Genomic DNA, 21,011 nt, shown 5'->3' on the forward strand with positions numbered 1-21,011 from the left:
ACTAACGTCAGCAGAATAAAAGTATGGTCAGTAATGAAACTATAAATTAGGGTAAGAAGTGGTGGCAGCTTTGGGAGAGTCTCTGCTGGACTGTTTACTTACCCTTCATTTTACTTACTTAGGTTTGGTTTTATTTTTCTGCAGTACATGTTCGAAGTGTAACACTTTGCCTCTGTAGATTTAATATGATCTACAAAATCTAATGTAGAAACTTCATTAATACTTCAACTAATGCATATATTTAAGAAAAAGCAAAATTTTAGAATATTAGTGAGCCCCATGTATAAAAACAATCAATATAAAACAAATGTTCGCCCCCTGTTTTGAGAACACAAGGAGTCCATTTATAGGGAAACTACACTAATACAAAATAGATTCTAAATGATGATATGAAGGGGTTTCCAAAGCAACGAGGAAGTTGAAAGAAACATATTTAGGGGTCAGAGTCTGTTAGAAATAGTTGCAGGTAAAAGTTTGGGGAAGAATTGCTATTGCCCACATCAGTCCTCAGAACTAAGAATTTCAGAGAATTTGAATAAGTGGACCAGAAGCTGATTTGGATAAATAAGAATATCATCTGGGCTAGACACATCTATGCTATTAACTAAAGTGGATCGGAAAATATCTTCCAAAATAGTTACTACTACTTTGAATTGTGAGAAAAAGATTTGTGGCTTGATTACACCGTCTATGAAACACATTTTTTTCCAGACGTTAAACAAGTGTAGAGTGAGATCTACTAGAAATGCACCCAGAATAGGAACGACACTTGTGATGTGTGTTTTGTTTGTGAAAAAACTGTGCCTTTGGACCATGATTATTAGCTTATTTTTCCAGGGAAACTTCATATCCAGGGCCCAGGAAACCTCACTTGGTGGTTTTTGTTTTTTGTGTTTTTTTTTTGGCCTAGTTAAATTTCTTGGAATAGGAAGTTATGATACAAGTTTTCTCAGAAACTGTGCAGGTGCCTCTGAGAAACTTTTGTAAGTCCCTTTAAAAAATGCCTGAAACTTTAGGATAATCTATAAAAATTTTGAATCAAGATAAAGAGATTAAAAAACAAAAAAAATCTGAATCACTGCATTGTATACCTGAAACCCATATAGTATTGTATATCAACCATACCTCAAAATTTTTTTTTCTTAATCAAAATTGGTAAATTTAGAGGGAACAGGAAAAGAAATTTCTGTGTAGCATAAAGACTAGAACAGAAGGCCTGGGCATGAGGTGGCTTGTGGAAGGACCATTTGTTTGTTTGTTTGCTCTCATTCACAACTGGTAAACTATTAAGATATTAGCTAATCCCAGTCCAAATTTGTGGATACAGGGGAGGACATCCCTGATCTTTTATTTTCAATTAACCATGTGCCTCCCACTCCAAGTACAACCCCAACTATATCTTAAATCATTCTCTCCTTTTGAGTATTTTATGATCAAGACTATAATTATTTGAAGGACTTCCCAGGCCTTTCATCATTCATTTTGTGACTATATGTTGTCCTAGTTCTTAATTACATGGCTTATAACAACCCATGTATTTGGGTAGAGTGATTGTTCATTTTCATCATTATTAAAAATATTCAGGTGTCTACACAGAGCCACACAGATAGGCATTTACAAAAGAAAGTCCTCAGACATAATTTTTTCTTCCATCAGCCAAAACTAACCTCAACACAAGACACTTACTTCGTATGATAAATTTTTGGTCTCCAATTTTATCACAAAATCCCACCTCAAACCCTGAAACCTCATACAGAATCACATAGGACTACATACCTTATTGGTACTCAATAAATGATGATCAACTGTTAGTGCGTTGGTCTTCGTAATTCTCATAAGGATGACAATCATTTATTTTAAACATGAGTTGTCCTTAATCTAAAGTTGTGCCACGCTTGAGAGTCTCTGCAGGAACCACCTTAATCTTTAGTGAACACAGGGCTCATTCAGAGAGCTCAGAGAATTTAGACATTTTTGTTTTTAAAATGTTACCCATTCTAAGACCTTCACGTGAAAAGTTACACGGAGTACTCTTTCCCGTGATCGCTTCTCCTTCCTCTTCCTCTTCTTTTTTTCGTGTCCTCTTCGGTTTACAACAGACACAGCTATTTTACAACCACCCGCCAAAGTTTTGCAACAGAATGGCCTTGAAATAGAATACTGCCCAGTTGAAAGCTTAGGCAATCATAATGGAATAAATGAACCTGGGCCTGCTAGACTTCACGTATTCCTTCTTAAGAGGAAAGCTATCACATTTTTAGGAGACTGTTATTATTATTTTTAAAAATTTTTATTCTTTTGATGGAGGTACTGGAGATTGAACCCAGGACTTTGTGTATGCTAAGCATGCACTTGACCACTGAGCTATACCCTCCCCTCCAGAGAACGTTATTCTTGAAGTGACCCTGTACCCTTCTTTATTAGAGTTCTCAATTGCTGTGACATAGCTACAAGAAATAACCCTACTGTTTACAAGTGCTGCTTTAATTACTAAAATGCAGCTTCTAAAAATAAGTAGTTGCTACTACTTGGTCAGGACCATAGTGTTTCTCATTTCTCTTAAAAATGGTAAAATCGCTGAGGGCACGTAAACCCTTTAAAATTTCACTGTAAATGTCTGCATACTTGAGCTGCATCAGCAAATGAATTAAACAGCTGCAATAATGCTCTGAAACCAAAGCTTGTTTCTCAAAAATGTGTTAATCTCTGTTTGGGGGTTTTGTTTATTTGTTGGTTGGAGTTTTTTTTCTTTTTTTGCAAGAAACCTCATAACTGACTTGTAACCCACAGATGACTTGCTTGGGTTTCAGAGCTTTCTTTTTTTCAATTTTGATTCCGACATGAAATTGAAATGATAAATAAGCAACATATGGACTACTCTGATAGACTGAAAACTCTCCTTAGGCTGCACATGGCTCATGATAACAGTATAATATGCTGTCACTCTGCTGACCTGACGGTCTCGAAACATTTTGTAAACATGGTATATCCACTCAGAGCCAACCTAATGGCCCATTTTTCCCCATTCCTACACATTTAAGATCATTTTCCTGTGGAAACTTGAAGAAAGTTAAAAGAAAAAAAAATTTTTTCTCAGTAGCTGTCGGTAAATTGCCAGGGTTCTTATAAAATGTCACAAGCCAGCGGTGAACGGTTCGGTAATATGGTTTTCCTAACCACACAAAAGTTTGTTCAGCCAGTCAGTGGTCTCATGATCTATCTAACGACTTTATTTATGTGGCTGGCAGCACTATTTTATGATAATTAGGTGACACTAAAGCCTCAGAAAAACCTTGATTCCAGGGCAATATAAGATGCCAGTTTCCTTTGGCCCTTTTTTTTTTTCTATAGAAATTTCTTGGGCTCTTGACTAGTTGGAATAATTATTTTGGTGACCTTGGAGTTGGTTGAATTATTCTAAAAAATAAAGAATTTTATTAAGTAGTTTAATGGAAACTCACACACTGAATAAACTGTTATCAACACACTTAAATCCTTCCTCATAGAGCTCTTGAACCTGTGAGGAGTTGCATGAAATTGTCTTCTCTGACTCTGTTTTGTTTCATAGTTAATTAGTGAAAAATTGTTGTTCAAAAACAAAGTCATTGTTCACCCATTTAAGAGAATGAAAAGAATGGCATAATTTTGACCTGAAAAATGAAGAATTTCTTACATTTGTGTCAGTGTCTACATAGCACAACAAAAACTGGAGATTTGCAGCAGATGACTGGATAAAGAAGTTGTAGTGTACACACACACACACACACACACACACACACACCAGAATACTACTCAGCCATAAAAAAGAATAAAATGCCAATGGCAGCAGCATGGGTAGACCTAGAGATTGTCATACTAAGTGAAGTAAGCTGAAAGAGAAAGAAAAATACCTTGTTACTTATATGTGGAGTCTAAAAAAATGACACAAATGAACTTATTTACAAAACAGAAACAGACTCAGAGACATAGAAAACAAACTTATGGTTACCAGGGCAGAAATGGGGTGGGAAGCGATAAATTGGGAATTTGAGATTTGCAGATACAAACTACTATATATATAAAATAGAGGAATAGCCAGGTCCTACTATACAGCACAGGGAACTATATTCAGTATCTTATAGTAACCTATAATGAAAAAGAACATGAAAAGGAGTACATGTATGTATATGTATGACTGAAATATTTCGCTGTACATCAGAAATTGACACAGCATTGTAAACTGACTATACTTCAATTTAAAAAAAAAGAAAAAAGTAAAGATTTGGTGTGCACTCAGTTCCGGTTATTTTGAGAAATGGGGAAAATTAGTTTGGACTTTGTGATCTAAATTATTTGGTTTGGGTTAGAATCTTTGGGTTTGACTCTTTACATTTAAAAATATACATCATTGCTCAAAGAAAGTGGCAGCGTGTTCCACATTGCTGATGATTCCCATCAGAAGAAGAAAGCAAGGGAAGCAGTCTTCAGCAAGAGTAAGCAAGCATATTTCTCTTCCATGCATTACAAAGCAAAAACTGTATTTGCAACTTTATGTTCATTTCAAAGTTCATTGATATAAAGGAGCTGGAATTCAACTCTTATAGAAGCTAACTATGATTCTTTAGCCAAAACTTTCTTGGCTGAGCCTTAGATTTATGGTTCATGTTATTCTCAGGCTACTGGCTTGGTTCAGAAAACCAAGCACCCTGTAAAACTCTGAATTAGAAGTCTCAAAAAAATCCTTCTTTTCTTAATTACACTGTATTTTGTAAGAAGATTACTTGTTCTAAAATTAGCCCTCTGATGATGGCAAAACAGCTGGATGAAAAGTAAAAAATGCAAGGACTCATCTTGCTATTTCAGACTTACAAACTCAAACACCTCTTTGATTCTTAATCTCCGTATGTTTTGCAGTTGTACAAAATACACAAGACTATGGTACGTTTAAGTGTGTTGAAGTCTGATGTGTACTGGTTTTTAATTCCTGCTATGTATTTTTTCTTTTCTTTTTTGCTGTTATATGTTAAAAATAGCAATACTGTTCACTTTTTGATGAGGTTTGGCACATAATCTCATAAGAGTTTCTAGAATGAGAACTGAACTCGCTTTTTCTTAGGCAAAATTTGCTCTTGGCTAACAGAAGCTGTCAGAGACCCTGTTATGTTTTTACCCAGTCTGAAAATCTTTGTCCTTAAAAAAGAAAAAAGAATTATTTAACATGCAGTAAGAATAAGTTTTGGTAAATGCATTGAGTGGTAAAACCACTGCTACTATCAAGATACGGAACGCAACCCCCCCCAAAATTCCCCTATGCTACCCCTTTGTGATCAGACCCTGTCACAACCCTAACCCCGGGAACCACTCATCTATCCTCTGTTCCTATAATTTTGCCTTTTCTAGAATGTCACATAAATGGAACCATATAATATGTAGTCTTTTGAGTCTGGCTTCTTTCACTAAGCAAAATGCTTTTAAGATTCATCCATGTTCTTGTGTGTATCAAGAGTGTATTCCTTTTTTTTTTTTTTATTGCTGATGAGTATTCCATTTTATGGATGTATTTCACGTATCCATTTCCCAGTCGATGGACATCTGGACTCTTTCTAATTTTTTGGTTATTTTAAGTGAAGCCACTGTAAACATTTGTGTTCAGATTTTTGAATGAACATAAATTTTAATTTTACTCTGTTAAATATCTGGGAGTGAGATTGCTTCATCTGTGGTTATTCTTTGTTTAGCTTTATAGAAAATTGCCAAATGGTTTTTTAGAGGGGCTGTATCATTGTGCATTGGCCTCTGGCAATGGGTGAGAATGTATGAAATAATTCAGTTGCTTCCAGTTTTCATCAACTCTTGGTATTGTCAGATTGTTTCATTCTAGTTATTCTAACAGATATGTAGTACTATCTCATTATGGTTTTTATTTACATTTCCCTAAGGACTAATGATGTTCAACAGTTTTTCAATGCTTATTTGCCATCCATGCCTCTCCTTTGGTGAAGTAAATATACAGATATTTAGTCCATTATTCTATTGGGCTGTTTGTTTTCTTATTGTTGAATCTTGAGAGTTCTTTATATATTCTAGACATATATCAGTTGTCAGATATGTGATTTGCAAATACCTTCTCCCTGTAAATGACTCATCTTTTCATTCTCTCAATTGTGTCTTTTCATACCTTTAAAAAATTTTAAGTTTGATGAAGTCTAAATTGTCAAGTTTTCTTCTGTGGATCATGGTTTTGATGTTGTGTCTAATTACTCTCTGCCTAACCCAAAGTCTCAAGTACGTTTTCCTTTTATTTTCTTCTAAAAGTTTTTATTTAGGGCTATGATCCATTTTGAGTTCATTTTTATAGCAATCTTTGTCTTTTAATTGGAACATTTAATCCTTTCATATTTAAGTAATTTGTACCTACCATCTTGTTTTGTGCTTCCCACTTGTTCCTCTGGTTCTTTTTTTATTTCACTTTTCACCTTCTTTTGAATTATTTTTCCTCATTTCAATTTTTCCCTCTCTACTAGTTTGGTTTTTACACTCAGTTTTTTGGGTTTTTTTTTTCCCTCCATGGCTAGTCAACAGTGCTATTCAAAGTGTGGTCTTGAACATCAGTATCAACCTGGAGGCTTGTTAGAAATATAAATTTTTGGGTCCACCCCACATCCGAATCAGACTTGTGTTTTAACAAGCCCTTCAGAGTATTCTGATGCATGGTAAAATTTAAGATGCACTGAAATTAAAACATACATACTTAATCAGAGTTTCACCCTTCTTCCAGGCAGCAAGCACTTCAGATATTTTAATTCCATTTACTTCCCTTCAAGTTTTATGTAACTGTTGTTTTGTATTTTAAGTCTTTTTTCCACCCCAGAAAACATTATTTGTGTTCTATACAGTCAAGATTTGTTTAGCCTTACCCATTTCTACTGCTTTCTTTGCTCTTCCTTGATTCTTGTTTTTTAAACCTTTCATCTGAGATCATTTCTTTCTTAATTAAGTACATTCTTTAGAATTTCCTTTTATGAACATCATAGAAGCAAACTCACTTAGCTTGTCTAAAAATGTCTCTCTCTCTCTCTCTTTTTTTTTTTTTCCATCTTCTTTTTTGAAAGATATTTTTTCTGGGGGCAAAATTCTAAGTTGGCAGTCATTTTTTTCTCCTGAGAAGAAATAAGCAGTATGTTTCTAAGATGGTTTCTTTGTCTTTTGTATTCTACTGGTTCACTATGTTGTGTTAAAGTGAAATTGTTTTGTTTTTAATTCTGCTTGAATTCAGTTGGCTTCTTAAATCTGGGTTTTGAAACAGATTGGTCCTAGAAGATTCTTAGCTACTATCTCTTCAAATACTGCCTCTGCATCATTTTCTCTTTTCTTTCTTTCCAGAACTCCAATTAGATGAATGTGTGTCTTATTTATCCTCTATATCTATTAACCATTCTTTCAAGTTTCCTTTCTCTTGCTTCTCTTTAGTGTATGCTGGACAATTTCTTTTTTTTTAATTTTTATTTATTGTATTATAATAGACTGTACGTCAATAAAAAATAAAACTAATATAAATTTTTTAAAATTTATTTATTTATTATTTTAATTGAAGTATAGTTCATTTACAATGTTGTGTTAGTTTCTGGTATACAGCAATGTGATTCAATTATACATATATATATTCTTTTTCATATTCTTTTCCATTATGGTTTATTACAAGATACTGAATGTAGTTCCCTGTGCTATACAGTAGGACCTTCTTGTTTACCTATGTTATATCTAATAGTTTGTATCTGCTGATCCTAAACTCCTTATTTATCCCGTCCCCACCCTCTTTTCCCATTGGTAACCATAAATTTGTTTCCTGTGTCTGTGAGTCTGTTTATATTTCATGAATGAGTTCATTTATGTCATATTTTAGGTTTCCACTCATCAGTGATATCATATGGTATTTGTCTCTTTCTGACTTACTTCACTTTGGATGATAATCTTTAGGTCCCTCCATGTTGCTGTAAATGGCATTATTTTATTCTCTTTTAAGGCTGAGTAATATTCCATTACACACACACACACACACACACACACACACCCCTCTTTATCCAGTCATCCATCAGTGGACACTGAGGTTGCTTCCATGTCTTGGCTATTGTAAATAGTGCTGCTGTAAACATTGGGGTGGATGTATTTTTTTGAATTAGAGTTTCCTCCAGGATATATGCCCAGGAGTGGGATTGCTGGATCATATAGCAACTCTCTTTTTAGTTTTTTAAGGAACCTCCATACTGTTTTCTATAGTGGCTACAATACTTCACATTCCCACCAACAGTGTAGGAGGGCTCCCTTTTCTCCATACCCTCCCCAGCATTTGTTATTTGTAGACTTTTTAACGATGGCCATTGTGGCCAGTGTGAGGTGGTATCTCATTGTAGTTTTGATTTGCACTTATCTAATAATTAGCTACATTGAGCATCTTTTCATGTGCCTATTGGCCTTCTGTATGCCTTCTTTGGAGAAATGTCTATTTAGATCTTCTGCCCAGTTTTTGATTGGGTTGTTTGTTGTTTCGTTATTGAGTTGTATGAGCTGTTTGTATATTTTGGAAATGAAGTCCTTGTTGGTCTATGCTGGACAATTTCTATTGTGATAGTCATCTTTTTCTGTTCATTAATGTTCTCTTCACTTGTGTCTAATTTGCTGTTAAGCCTGTCCATTGTGTTATTGATTTCAGTCACTGTGTTTTTTATTTCTAGAAGTTCTGTTTTTTTTTGATCCACTAAGCTATATTCTATAGTTTATTTTGAGTTGATGTTTTCCACTTTGTGTGTCTTCAGAAAAATAAAACATAGTTATTTTACCTTCTGTGTTTATTGAAATGTCTGAAGTCTGTGAGAGTTTTCTGTTCTTTCTCTTAAATATTGTTTCCACTGGTCCTCACCCAATAGTAACTTAAGTCTTGGAGTGCTTAGTGTTTGTTGACTGTGAGCCACTCACTTTCCTTAGAAAATCATTTATATATTATTGAGGTACATTCCTCCAAAGAAGGTTTGCATTTGTTTCTTCCATACCCTTGGGGCCTACTCAACTTGTAGTAATGGCTTTCTTCCGAGATCAGACGAGATCGGGCGCATTCAGGGTGGTATGGCCGTAGACAGTAATGGCTTTCTTGAACCTATTTTGGCTATAGATTATTATCACGAGGTTGCAGTTTTTCAGGGACAGAATTTTTTGGCCCTCAGTTCTGCTTAGCACCACAGGAATTTGCCTTGCAGTTATCTGAGGGTGATTGGGTATGTAGGTTTTTCATCCCTACCTAAAAGGTCCAAGCTTTATTGGGAGAGAAGTCTCCTATAGGATTCTCCAAGCCTTACCTTCTGTTCCACCCCCCACTCCCCACCCCCACTGAAGCCAAGGCTGAAGTTCACCTGCCTGGCAAATGCCTTTAGGGCAAAAGTGATCTCAGGACATAGGACTGAGCAACTCCAGGGGCATTATTTTGATGAATAGGATGTAAATGGTGCCTCCTGGTGTTCTACACCTGGACAATGTTGTCGATTTATCTGTCTGGGTCCCTACTTCACTTCTCTTTGAGCTGATAATTCCTAGCTTTCTAGTCCATGCTTCAGTTCTTTTAAGAGGTTTAGAGTTTTTGTTTTTTTTTTTAATTTGTTTGTTTTTAATTCAGACTTAAACTATTTCCAATAGGAAGGGCAGTCTGTATGTCTAGCCTGCCATACGCCTGGAAATAGAACTCTCAAAACTCTATATACATCACAATTTATAGAAATATCTTATAACCTAATTTGTTCAAATAATAATTACCTTATTTTTTTTCTGGCACCAAAGGTTTAATTAGGAACAGTTCAATGGAATTATAAAGAATCTATAGTCTCTGGTACATAACCATATCCTCATGAATTTTACTAATAAGTGTATTGGATTTACATTGAAATACCAAAGTGATTCAAAGGTTTAATAGTGACCACAATTTTTTTTTAACATTTCTCAGAAAATGAGTACATTAACCCAGAATCACGTGTGTCAGTTGCATAGCAAGTGATGGGTCTCCATGGTTACGTTAAACATAACAAGTACAAAGAGGAAATGTCTTTCGGTGGTTGATAAGCTAAAAGGAAGTGAGTCTTGTACTAGATTATATGGTATGTTTTTAAGCTTTCGCTCAAGAATGGAAGGTTTCAGATCCTCCTGTGTTACCCCTTGCTCAAACGTAAGTAAAAGTAGTTATGGAAAAAACGTGTAGTCAATGCTAAGACACTGTGTATTGATGTCATGTAGAAAAACATAATGCAGAGATCCTTTTTCTGTGGTTTATTTAATTCTCTCTGTTATTTATAGTATTTGCTCTGAAGCATAACTCAATAAAGTTCTAGCAATTAAAGGGAAAGGAAATCTGTCTTAGCCCAATATTATATTAGCCTGCCTCCCCATTTGGAAAAAAATTATTTTATAACACACCAAATCAGCCTTGGAGACCACAAGACCATTTGTGTCCACAAGTCTATGGAGTAGATATTCAATAGATGTTTGTTGAATCAGTTTGTGAATGGCTAATATGTAATGGGCAGTTGTAAGGAAAGCACACAGTGGCTAAAATGTTGCTTTGATCAAATTATGGGAAGAACATTAAAGAAGGAAGATTCCTGGGATTCAGTCCCCATTCTAGGGCCCCTGTGTGCTATAGCCTTGGATAATCCACAACCACCTTGCGCCCCAGTTTCTTCATCCCTTCCCCTACTCTTGGGTCAAACTGCCTTGCTGCTCTCTATATATGCTGCATGATTTCCCAGTTCAGTGTCCTTGTCCTTACAGTCATCTATCTAAAATGCTTTCCCCATCACTACATGACTAAACCTACCTCGCCATGGCATCCTACTTCTCAATAATCTACCTAAGACAAATACTCCCTTACCAAGCTTCCCTGACACCACCCCAGCTAGAAGTCACCTTGCCCTCTCATCTCACACGTTGTTTTCTCTTTTAACTCAGTGGTGTCATTCAACACTTTATGGCTTACATTGTGATCTTGTATGTAGATATCTACACTATGCTGCTTCTCTGCTAGGATGGAAGTTCATGAGGGTAGGGCTCATGCCTGCTATATTTTTGTAGCCTCTCACCCCCCGCATATTACCTAGAAAAGTACATGGAAGATTATATGTGCTCAGTTAATATTTGTCAACTCTGAAAATAAGGAATATTAACGCTTTCCTTGCTAAAGAGGGAGGTCTGTGTCAGTTGATAGCTTGAGGCCATTTCCAGCTTTTAGACCATTGATTGTGGAGCACTGACGGGGAATGCTGGATATAAATAAGTAAAGAAAATCGTATACGTTATTTATCCATTAGTGGGAGAAGAAAGAGAATACTTGGATGGATCAGAGCGCATTTAAAAGCAGAACCCATTTAAAAGAACAGGGAAATTGATGATGCAAGGGTAAGAAAGTGACAAGTGTCGGCCGAGGCAGCCAGTGCTGCCTGCCCCGCAAAGGTCGAGGCCATGTTCAGCTCCAGGGCGAAGATCGTGAAGCCCAATGGCGAGAAGCCAGACTAATTCGAGTCCGGCATCTCCCAGGCCCTCCTGGAGCTGGAGATGAGCGCGGACCACAAGGCACAGCTGCGGGAACTGAACATCACGGCGGCCAAGGAATTTGAAGTTGGCGGTGGTCGGAAAGCTATTATAATCTTCGTCCCGGTCCCTCAACTGAAATCTTTCCAGAAAATCCAGGTCCGGCTGGTGCGCGAGTTGGAGAAAAAGTTCAGCGGGAAGCACGTCATATTCATCGCTCAAAGGAGAACTCTGCCTAAGCCAACTCGAAAAAGCCGAACCAAAAATAAGCAAAAGCGTGTTCCAGGAGCCGCAGTCTGACGGCGGTGCACGCCGCCGTCCTGGAGGACCTGGGCTTCCCTAGTGAGATCGTGGGCAAGAGGATCCGGGTGAAGCTGGACGGCAGCCGGCTCATAAAGGTGCACTTGGACAAAGCGTCGCAGAACAACGTGGAGCACAAGGTTGAAACGTTTTCTGGTGTCTATAAGAAGCTCACGGGCAAGGATGTTAATTTTGAATTTCCAGAGTTTCAGTTGTAAACAAAAATGACTAAATAAAATAGTATTCACCAAAAAAAAAAAAAAAAAAAAGAGTAAGAAAGTGACATGAGCAGTATAGTCATTTTAAAAAGTTCTTTTCTCTACTGCTTTTTTTTTTAAATTTATATATACCTGTGTACAGCTGGTATATTAAGTTACTAATTTTGAGAGATTCCCTCAGGAACTAAGCCAGAAAGTAACTGCATTTTTAGAATGTAGTTAACAGTCCGACAGCCATAATGTTGAAAGAGAGAGAGCAGACACAAGACAGTCTGTACTGTATGAGTCCATGAAATTCAAACCTAGAATTTTTCAAACTTCAAAACTAATTTGTGGTGATAGAAATTACCCTTGGAGAGTGGTGACTGGTACAGGGCATAAGGGTTGTTCAGAGGTGCTGGTAATTTTCTATGTTATATGTACATGTAGGAATGTTTTTCATTTATATGTAAGATTTGTGCACTTTATTGTATGTAGGTTATACCTCATTTTTTTTTTTAAAGAATGCAGTTAACAAATCTGATTACCCCATGAATCACCAATGAGCAGGGTAAGGATAAATCCAAGCTATAAATGTGTTTCCTGGAAGAAGAGGCACACTTTTAAAATTCCAGAGTTTCCTCAGCAAACCTGTGACCAGATGGCCCTCATAAATAATGCATCAAAATATGGTTAGAAATAGAAGAATTTGTGGTGTGTGATGAAGTGAAAACAACCAATGAGCATATGGTTTACTCCTTTTGACTTCATTGTGATTTTTCTGGAAGAGCCAGGACCACCAATGAATTGTCATGCACTAAGAATGGAATAAATACTGTACGAGAAAACTTGTTAGCTGTGAAACCTTGAATAAGTCACAGGCTTTCTGGGCAATGGATGCTTCCTCTGTTAAATGGAAAAATATTTTATCTGTTCAAAGATAGAGGACAAGTTCGAGTGATCTCTTAAGACTCCTTCCAGCTCTTAAAATCTTTGGCTTATGGAATTTGAAACTATAAAGGACAACTCGGGTTAAAGCTTTCCCACTATTGGAAGTAGGTTGGGAAAATAAGTCGCTTTAAAAATCTGTAATAATAGGCGATAAAAAATGTAAGTGGAATTGGAGTCATGCCAAGTAGTAAGAGATCCAGGCAGAAAACATCTTTTCAGACTCAGCCAGCTACCAGAAACCATTTGCTCTTGTTCCCTGGGGATTTCCCTAGCCTTTGGCAAGAGGTTTACTAATAATATGTTTTTTTCAAAAGAAAGAAAGAAAAAAGATAAGGGAACATTTTTAGACTTTAATCAAAGAAAGCATTGTGTGGTAAATTTTTCCTTTGTGGGTTCATGTTTGCAAAGAATAAGTCCATTGCAGAAAATGGTATTTCATAAAATGTGTGAGCAGAGAAGGAACACTAGTCTAAGTCTGACTTAAGTAAAATCTCACAACTGGGAGAAACTGCACAGCATCATGTCTTCTTTCAATGCTAGTAAGTGAGCATCATGTCAGTTTTTCAAAGGGGCAACTGAGGCACAGAGAGACTAAATGACTTGCCTAAGGTCACAGAGCTGGGAGTAGCACAGACAAAAAGCCAGTTCTCAGTTCCAGCCTATTAAATCTTCTGCTGCACCAGGCTGCCCCCTGTGGCTCCTTTTGGATGACTTGAATGCCAAGAAAGAGGCAGGAGAGACTTAAGCTGTACTTGGTTTTTAAAGCAATTGAGAAGGTACAAAGCTAATGGAATTGGGAGTCAGCAGACTTGAGCCCTCCCCCTTATAACTGTGACCTTGGAAAATCACTTAACTTCTCTGAGCCTCAATTTCCTCATTGAAATAGCACCTCACATTATCACTGAGGCAAAAATCAATTGAAGTAACTTATGAGAAAGTGAAAGTACTGTATAAATTGTAAGCCAAAATGTGGTTATTAAAGTGGAGAAATTCTTATCTGCTTAGTAAGTTAAGGAATTAGTGATTACAGAACAATAACACCTGATGAAAATGCTCTGGGTGACTACGTCACAGCAGGGCTACTATTAGGATATATAAAAATCAATGATCCTGTAACAGAAATGTCCTTTGTTTATTTATCACAAAAGTCTAACATAATTACTTTTTTTTTTCAGTGGAGGTGCTTGGGATTAAGCCCAGGACCTTGTACACGCTAAGCATGCACTCTACCACTGAGCTTTATCCCCACTTTTAATAAATCTCCAAGGAAGCTTACCTAATGTGTAGATGCTGGTTGTAAAAAGATGTTTATGTGAGGGAACGCATCTTTATCCTCCTTCACGCTTTGCATTGTCAATCTTTTAAATTTGTGAACCCAAAATGGTAAAAAAAAAATCATGTCCTTTATTTAAATTTGCATTTTCCTGATTAGTAGTGAGGCTTGGCATCTGTTCATTTTATTGGAAGTATACATCGATAAACCTTTATGGGAGGCTGCTAGATAGTACCAAGTAAAAATTTAAGTGCACATACCTTTCAAACCAGAAATACCATTTTTCATTAGCTCCCTTAGAGAAATAATGCTCACATATATACACAGAGACATGTACAAGGGTTTCACTACAGTGTTGTCTGAAATAGCAGATAACTGAAAACAACCCAAATAACCAGCAACTGGAGGCATGGCCAGATACGCTGGAATATCCAAACCACGGAAAACTGTGTAACCAGTGTAATAGAATGAAGTGGAGCTTCAACATGAGAAAAAAGTGAGTTGCAGAATAGCATGTACAATAGAACATCATTTACTTAGAAAATGAAAATAAAACTATATATTCTATATGCGTGTAAATAATAAGCAAATGTCTTGAGAGTTACATGATAAACTGAAAACAGGTTACCTAGGGGAAGGAGACCAAATACGAGCAGGTGGCCAAGGGAAACTTTGGTATCATTTGAATCTTTAAAACAAGAATATATTTGTGTATGGTTTGATAATTGATAATGTATATAGTTTAAAATGATACTGAAGAGTAAACTATAAAATTTAAAATAGAGAACATAATTATTTCAATTTTAGAACACTTTTAGGTTATAGAAATTTCTTAGATTTTCCAGAGTTGCAAGATAAGAATGAGTCCAAGTAGAGCTGAATTAATAGGATGCCTGTCATTGAAGTGAAGAGTGAAAATGCAGTTAAAAATCAAAGTCATCTAATATATCTGGATATTTGATATCATGTAGAAATTGATGATTTTTCTTTCACTTTTGTCCAGATATCAAATAGACACAGATTGAGGTTCACCCTTCATGAAATCCCTGGTTTCAATTTACTTAAACAATTGTTGTGTTCCTTATTAATATTTTAAATGGAACAGAGTACATTTCAGTGAGATCAGCTCTCTTTTTTGGCACTGACTTTTTCTCTGATCACAGAAGTATCATATGCTTATTGTGAAAAGAAAAGAAGAAAAAAGAAAATATTGGAGGTTGTGAAGAAAAAGTTACAAGATAGCCCCATCATCAAAAAGAAATACTGTTAAGATTTGTAGGTGATTTCCCTTTGCATGTAGGTGTTCATGAAATTGAGTTAATACTATGCATACAGTGTTATGTTCTTTTTTTTTCAGTTAACATTTTATTGTAAGCATTTCTGCATATCATCACAGATTCTTCAAAAATGTTTATAATGACACAATCTATTCTAAAGTGTGGATACACTGCAATTTATCTATCTAGTCTCTTATTATAGGATATTTAGTTTGTTTTCTTTTTTTTTTCTTTCATTTTTATACTTAACTATGAAGAACATCCTTCCATAAGATTCTTTGCTCCCATCTTTGATTATGTCCCTAGGATATATCCCTGGAAATGGAATTACAAGATTGCGCTGGTTATTTTCCATTCCTCTTCTCACCCCTTCTCTGTCTTTCTTCATCCTGCTCTTTGTCTTCATAGATTGCATATCCAGGATCTCTAGTCCTTTGGCTTCCTTGAGATTCAGTCAGTTGGTGGCACCAGGAAGCGATCAAGAGGCAAGAAGAGAGAGAAGTCGAGTGTCTCCTCCTCTTTATCTTCCTGCTTGAAGACAGAGGCTGCATGCCGCTCCCCACCTCCAGCCCAGCCTCCCCCACCCTCTCTACTCCCCCCTCCTCCTCCACCATTTCTGCTTTTCCTGAATTCCATAAGATTATTATTTCCTCCCTTTGTCCCTTTGTCTCTAGGAATACTATTCTCTGGGTGCCTCAGCATCCCTTGTTTACTCCCATGACCTGGTCTACCCATCTGTAAGTATTATTAAAGTCTCTTCATTTGAACCATCCTGGGTAAAAATCCCTTTCCTTCTGGGATCCTGACAGACACACACTTTTAAAATATGCTCTTGATAGATGTTGCCAAATTGCATTGCAGAAAGTTTATATCCATTTGTACTTCCATTAGTAGCATGCTAAAGCCTGGTGAGATGAGCTTTTTAAAAAATAATAATTTTATTCTATTTTTTTTCTTTAATGGAGGTACTGGGGATTGAATCCAGGACCTTGGGCATGCAAGCATGCGCTCTACCGCCCCCCTGAGATGAGCTTTTGAAGTTGCAATAGATTTTTGAAGACGTCCAGTCTCCTGGTAACTGTTATCTCCCTTTTGGATGTCACTCATAGGCAAAGTGTTCTGCCATAGGCCATCTAAAGTCATGCATGACAAGGGTGAAAATATTGGGGTAAGCAGTTGTGTGTCATTTACAACCCTGAAATTCACAATGCAAGAGACCCTGGATTGTATTGTGAAAATGACTCCTTTGACTGACACCTGTGAATAGGAAAGAACACATTCTTCCCAGGGACACAAGACAGTAAGGTGTAGTTTGGGATGTCAGCTTATATGCAGATGACAGCCAAACGCTAGGCCAGGAAACCAGTGGGGACGGAGTGCTGCTGCCTGTAGGGTGTTGGTACTCACTTGGTGGAAGAATTTCCACTTGATCTTCCTAGTCCTGGCTTTCTTAGGAGAGCAGTTTGCAGGTACATGGATTACGAGAAGAAAGAAAAAATCCACAAAGGCATCTTCGTCCCGTCTCAAATGAAAGGCAACTATACTGACTGGCAATCTACACAATGGTTGCTAGAAAGTGGTTGAGATTTTAGCCAAGTGATGTTTATACTACAGCTGACTCATCACACAGGTGGAAACATTGTGCTTTTCTATTTTCTTGCAAAATATTGAGACACCTAGTGGGCACAACATGAAAACATCTTTATGGAAAATGGTGAGTTCAGTCAATACCCAGGTAAATGCTATTCAATGCTTACTTCTACAAAAAGTAGTCTTATTAGAGAAATACCCAGAGCCAGGAATCAGATCAACTTTTGACTCATATTGGATAATCAATATACATTATTACCACATGCTTTTTAGCACTGAGTATTTTTCAGAGTCCTTTAAACATAAGTTTCTTTCCATAACACTCGGTACAGTAGTCTCCTCCTACTGTGGGCTCCCGAAGGTGGGGGCTACTCCAGTTTCCTCCCAGCACTAGCTCAGTGTCTAATACGTAAAAATCAGATGCTCAGTAAAAGTCTGATGAACTGAACTCATCTGAACAACCACCCCAAGAGACGGGATAGTTACGTGCACAATGGGGCAGCCAGTCAGTGAGCCAGTGGCATGCAGGTTGGTGAAATAATTTACCAGAGAATAGAAAAGGAGTTTATTAGGGGTACACTGCCATAGACAACAGTGAGCCACACAGACCAGAGGTGCCTTTGTGAGCACCGAGGGCCTGTTGTTGGGGTGTTTTATAAGGTCAGGTTACAAGGTGCCTGATCAGCTTGTGCAGGAGTCTCTGATTGGTTGTAGGTGAGGTAAGAGGGTTAGGGTCTGTGAAGGGTGTTGGGGTTTGAGTCTGATAAGGTAAGGCATTACCTGAGGCTATTAGTTTGTTGGGGAAACACGCCCAATAAAGAATGTACTTTATCTGAGACCCCAGAAATGGGGGTCATTGGATTTTGAAGGATGTCAGTTAGCCCAACAATAGTTTCTGATTTTGTGTGTGTGTGTGTGTGTGGCAGGTGAGGAAACAAAAGATCAAAGAGTAGAGACAGTTGCCTTCCAACTAAATAAACAGAAGAGCCAGCTGTGAGCCACATCCTGTACTCCTAAACTGACCGCGTGGGAAAGCCCCCTTGCTTACTTAACTGCCCATTGGCTTTCCCGTCTGACTTCAGTTAGCAGCGTCTTTCTTTATTCCACTGCTGAGGCCACTTTTAGAAGGTCATAGTGTTTAAATTAGGGGTGGTCAACCCATGACCCAAGTGAGGCCCCAGCGGGATACCTTCTTTAGAGGATTTTCCATGTTAGATTAACTGGTGTGAAACTCCTTTTCATCTCATGATAGGGCTTATACAGTTCCAATTTTACAGAGCACATATTTAATCAATTACCTGGAGTATAGGTGGAGTAATTTGTTTATGTCACCAAGACTTAGCCAAAGGACCTATAAAACCTATGGTGTCCCTGGCCAGGCTTTGTCTTTGGAAAGCAACTTATTAAAAATCCTCATCATTATAGCTTGTAAAAGGGTAAAAAGTCCTGGGAGGGTACCTGGGCCAGTGTTTCTGAAAGCAGGGTTCAAAGACTTTTAGGAGTTCCACTGATGAGTTCTTGCAGCCTAGAAGTTACCTATGAATATTTAAAATTTTAGATATCCTTCTATGATCATCTGAAGTTGACATAAATGCCTTTTAGATCACCTGGCTAGCCACCTCATAGGTAAATCTGGACATAAGGAATTACTGTGCCCCACAAAGTGTTTATCTTGGTACCCAGTAATCAACTAAAATAATATGTAACTTTAAAAAAAAATTGAGATATAATTCACCTACCCTAAAATCCATCTTTTTAAAGCGTACGATTCAGTGGTTTTTTAGTATATTCACAAGATTGATGATTCACAGCCATCACCACTAGATAATTACACAATGTTTTCATTACCCCTAAAAAAATCCCCATGCCCAGTGGCAGTCATTACCTATTCTTCCTGTAGGGGAGCAAAGTTTGCCACTCTAAAATCTGTCTCTTTGGTATCTTAATTGTTTTAAGCTGGTTATTTTCTGAGAAACAGCAGATAGGGAAGGGCTCTGAAGATCTAGTTGCCCTTTTGTGAGAAACATTTACATTTGTAAGGGAGATCTCCCTCTTGTATCCAGAAGAAAAGGATGACCAAATCTCTAGAAACTACAGTGGAGAAGGCAGCAGTTTAAATCTGCATCACAGTCGCCTTTGTTTGCTGTGCTTTTCCTGGTAACCTCCCATAACCACTCTCCCCACTCTCAGTGTCTTTTGTCTTTAGCTGTGGATGGTATTTAAGTTGGGGCCATTTTAGTGGGTTACTCAGTTCTCCTGGGTCTCTCCTATGTGTACATGTTATTAAACTTTGATTTTCTCCTGTTAATCTGTCTTATGTCAATTTAATTCTTAGACCAGCCAGAAGAACCCAGAAGAGTAGAGGAAAATTTCTTCCTCCCTCATACCCTCTCCTCCCCAACCCTTGGCAACCACTAATCTACTTTCTCTCTCTTTGGATTTGCCTGTTCTGGACATTTTGTATAAATGAAATCATACGATATGTGGCTCTTGAGTCTGGTTTCTTTCATTTAGCGTATTTCCAAGGCTCGTCCATATTGTAGCACATAACAGCCCTTCATTTCTTTTTTACAGCTGGATATTTTCCCGCTGTATCCCAGGTTTATCCGTTCATCAGCTGATGGACATTTGGTTTGTTTCCACTTTCTGGCCATTGTGAATAATGCTGCTGTGAGAAACTTTTAATTTCTGAGTTATAAAAATTCAGATTGGTTAGTTTTCAGATGTGTTCTTGGGGCTTGTGGTTTCTCAGATTTGAGAAATGCTGCTCCAGGATGACTCCATTGCTTAATAAATAAAGAAATTAAGCAGGTCACACAGAATTAATGGAAACTTCTATGATTCATAGCACAAGCTTGCTGTCTTTCTCTGTGGCTTCTTTTGGGGGGTGGTAATTAGGTTTATTTATCTATTTTTAATGGAGGTACTGGGGATTGAACCCAGAGCCTCATGGGTGCAAAGCACACACTCTACCATTGAGCTGTACCCTCCCCACCTTAGCTTGCTGTCTGTCTAATCTATGAGAAGTAGACATCCTGATTTAGGGCCTTCCCGAGTCATGTTTGGTTCTTGAATGGCAAGAGTCACCATTAGCAGTATGGTTAACTCTTAACTAATAACTCTAGTATATGTTGATCCAGCCCAAATACTTGGCAGCTTTTAATTCTCCAAATTCTTGGCCTGAATACTGGGAATATTTCCTCAGGCTAAGAGGCAGCAAAAAGAATCACCTGGCCAAACATCCCCATTCAGCCTGCTTTTCTTCGAGTGACCTCCCAGGGGAGCTCTCTGGACAAATAAAGCTTGTTGACCCACTTTGAAGGCTGAAAAGTTATCCTGTGAGTCACTGGGACAACAGCTAAGTGCCAGGCCCTTGAGAAACTATAAGCACAGGCTTCCAGTGTCATTTGTGTCCTGGGAGGGTGGGGCCCGGAATCCCAGGGAGGCCTGCCTCTTCACCCAGCTGCTCCTCCAAGTGGTTTCCAGGCTCCTCGGCCCTGTGTATGGTGCCGCAGAGGCCCATTCCCGCTTTCCTCCCAGCGGGCTTTGACTCCAGCAGTTCAGAGAGTGCCAGCTGGGTTGCAGGAAACCAAAACAAACCCAGATACTTAGAGGAAGACATGTAGTGTTGTTTGGAGCAAGGCCACAGGCTCTCTCTGGGAAGGAAGTGCTGAAGCGGCTATAAAAGTTTCAAATTAAAGACCTCGAATCCAGAGGCAGTATTTTAAAAGAATACTCACATGAGTGAGGCAGGGCCTTGCAAAAGAGTACCTCCAAGTTACTTAAGGGGTGTTTTATAATGTTCTGAAGATGCTACTTCCTAAATTACACAAAGAGGTGGAGAAACACAGCCAGAAAACAATGCGGGTAGAACTTGTC

At 37.7% G+C, this 21,011-nt stretch overlaps 1 protein-coding gene, 1 long non-coding RNA gene and 1 pseudogene across 6 annotated transcripts in view; 2 read left to right on the plus strand and 1 right to left on the minus strand.

Annotated features, from left to right (window-relative positions):
- Window positions 1-2,024, minus strand: part of DENND4A (DENN domain containing 4A) — a 118,954-nt gene extending 116,930 nt beyond the window's left edge. The window contains exon 1 of the mRNA XM_064485477.1: window positions 1,777-2,024. The gene's annotated coding sequence lies outside the window, so the exon portion shown is untranslated. The remainder of the gene's footprint in view (window positions 1-1,776) is intronic.
- LOC105093260 (uncharacterized) overlaps window positions 1-19,743 on the plus strand; it is a 29,155-nt gene extending 9,412 nt beyond the window's left edge. Inside the window, exons 4-6 of one of the 5 annotated variants that reach the window (XR_010380814.1) lie at window positions 14,634-14,761; window positions 15,951-16,279; window positions 16,508-19,743. This is a non-coding gene — a long non-coding RNA (uncharacterized LOC105093260). Of the gene's footprint in view, window positions 1-14,633; window positions 14,762-15,950; window positions 16,310-16,507 lie in introns of those variants that run through there. The other 4 variants (XR_010380812.1, XR_010380810.1, XR_010380813.1 and 1 more) reach the window with 4 other exon arrangements.
- LOC135318467 (small ribosomal subunit protein eS7-like) lies at window positions 9,924-12,128 on the plus strand (annotated as a pseudogene).
- Window positions 19,744-21,011: the final 1,268 nt, after the last annotated feature.

The sequence above is a fragment of the Camelus dromedarius genome, chromosome 5 (genome assembly GCF_036321535.1).
Source record: "Camelus dromedarius isolate mCamDro1 chromosome 5, mCamDro1.pat, whole genome shotgun sequence".
In the NCBI taxonomy this organism is placed as follows: domain Eukaryota; kingdom Metazoa; phylum Chordata; class Mammalia; order Artiodactyla; family Camelidae; genus Camelus; species Camelus dromedarius.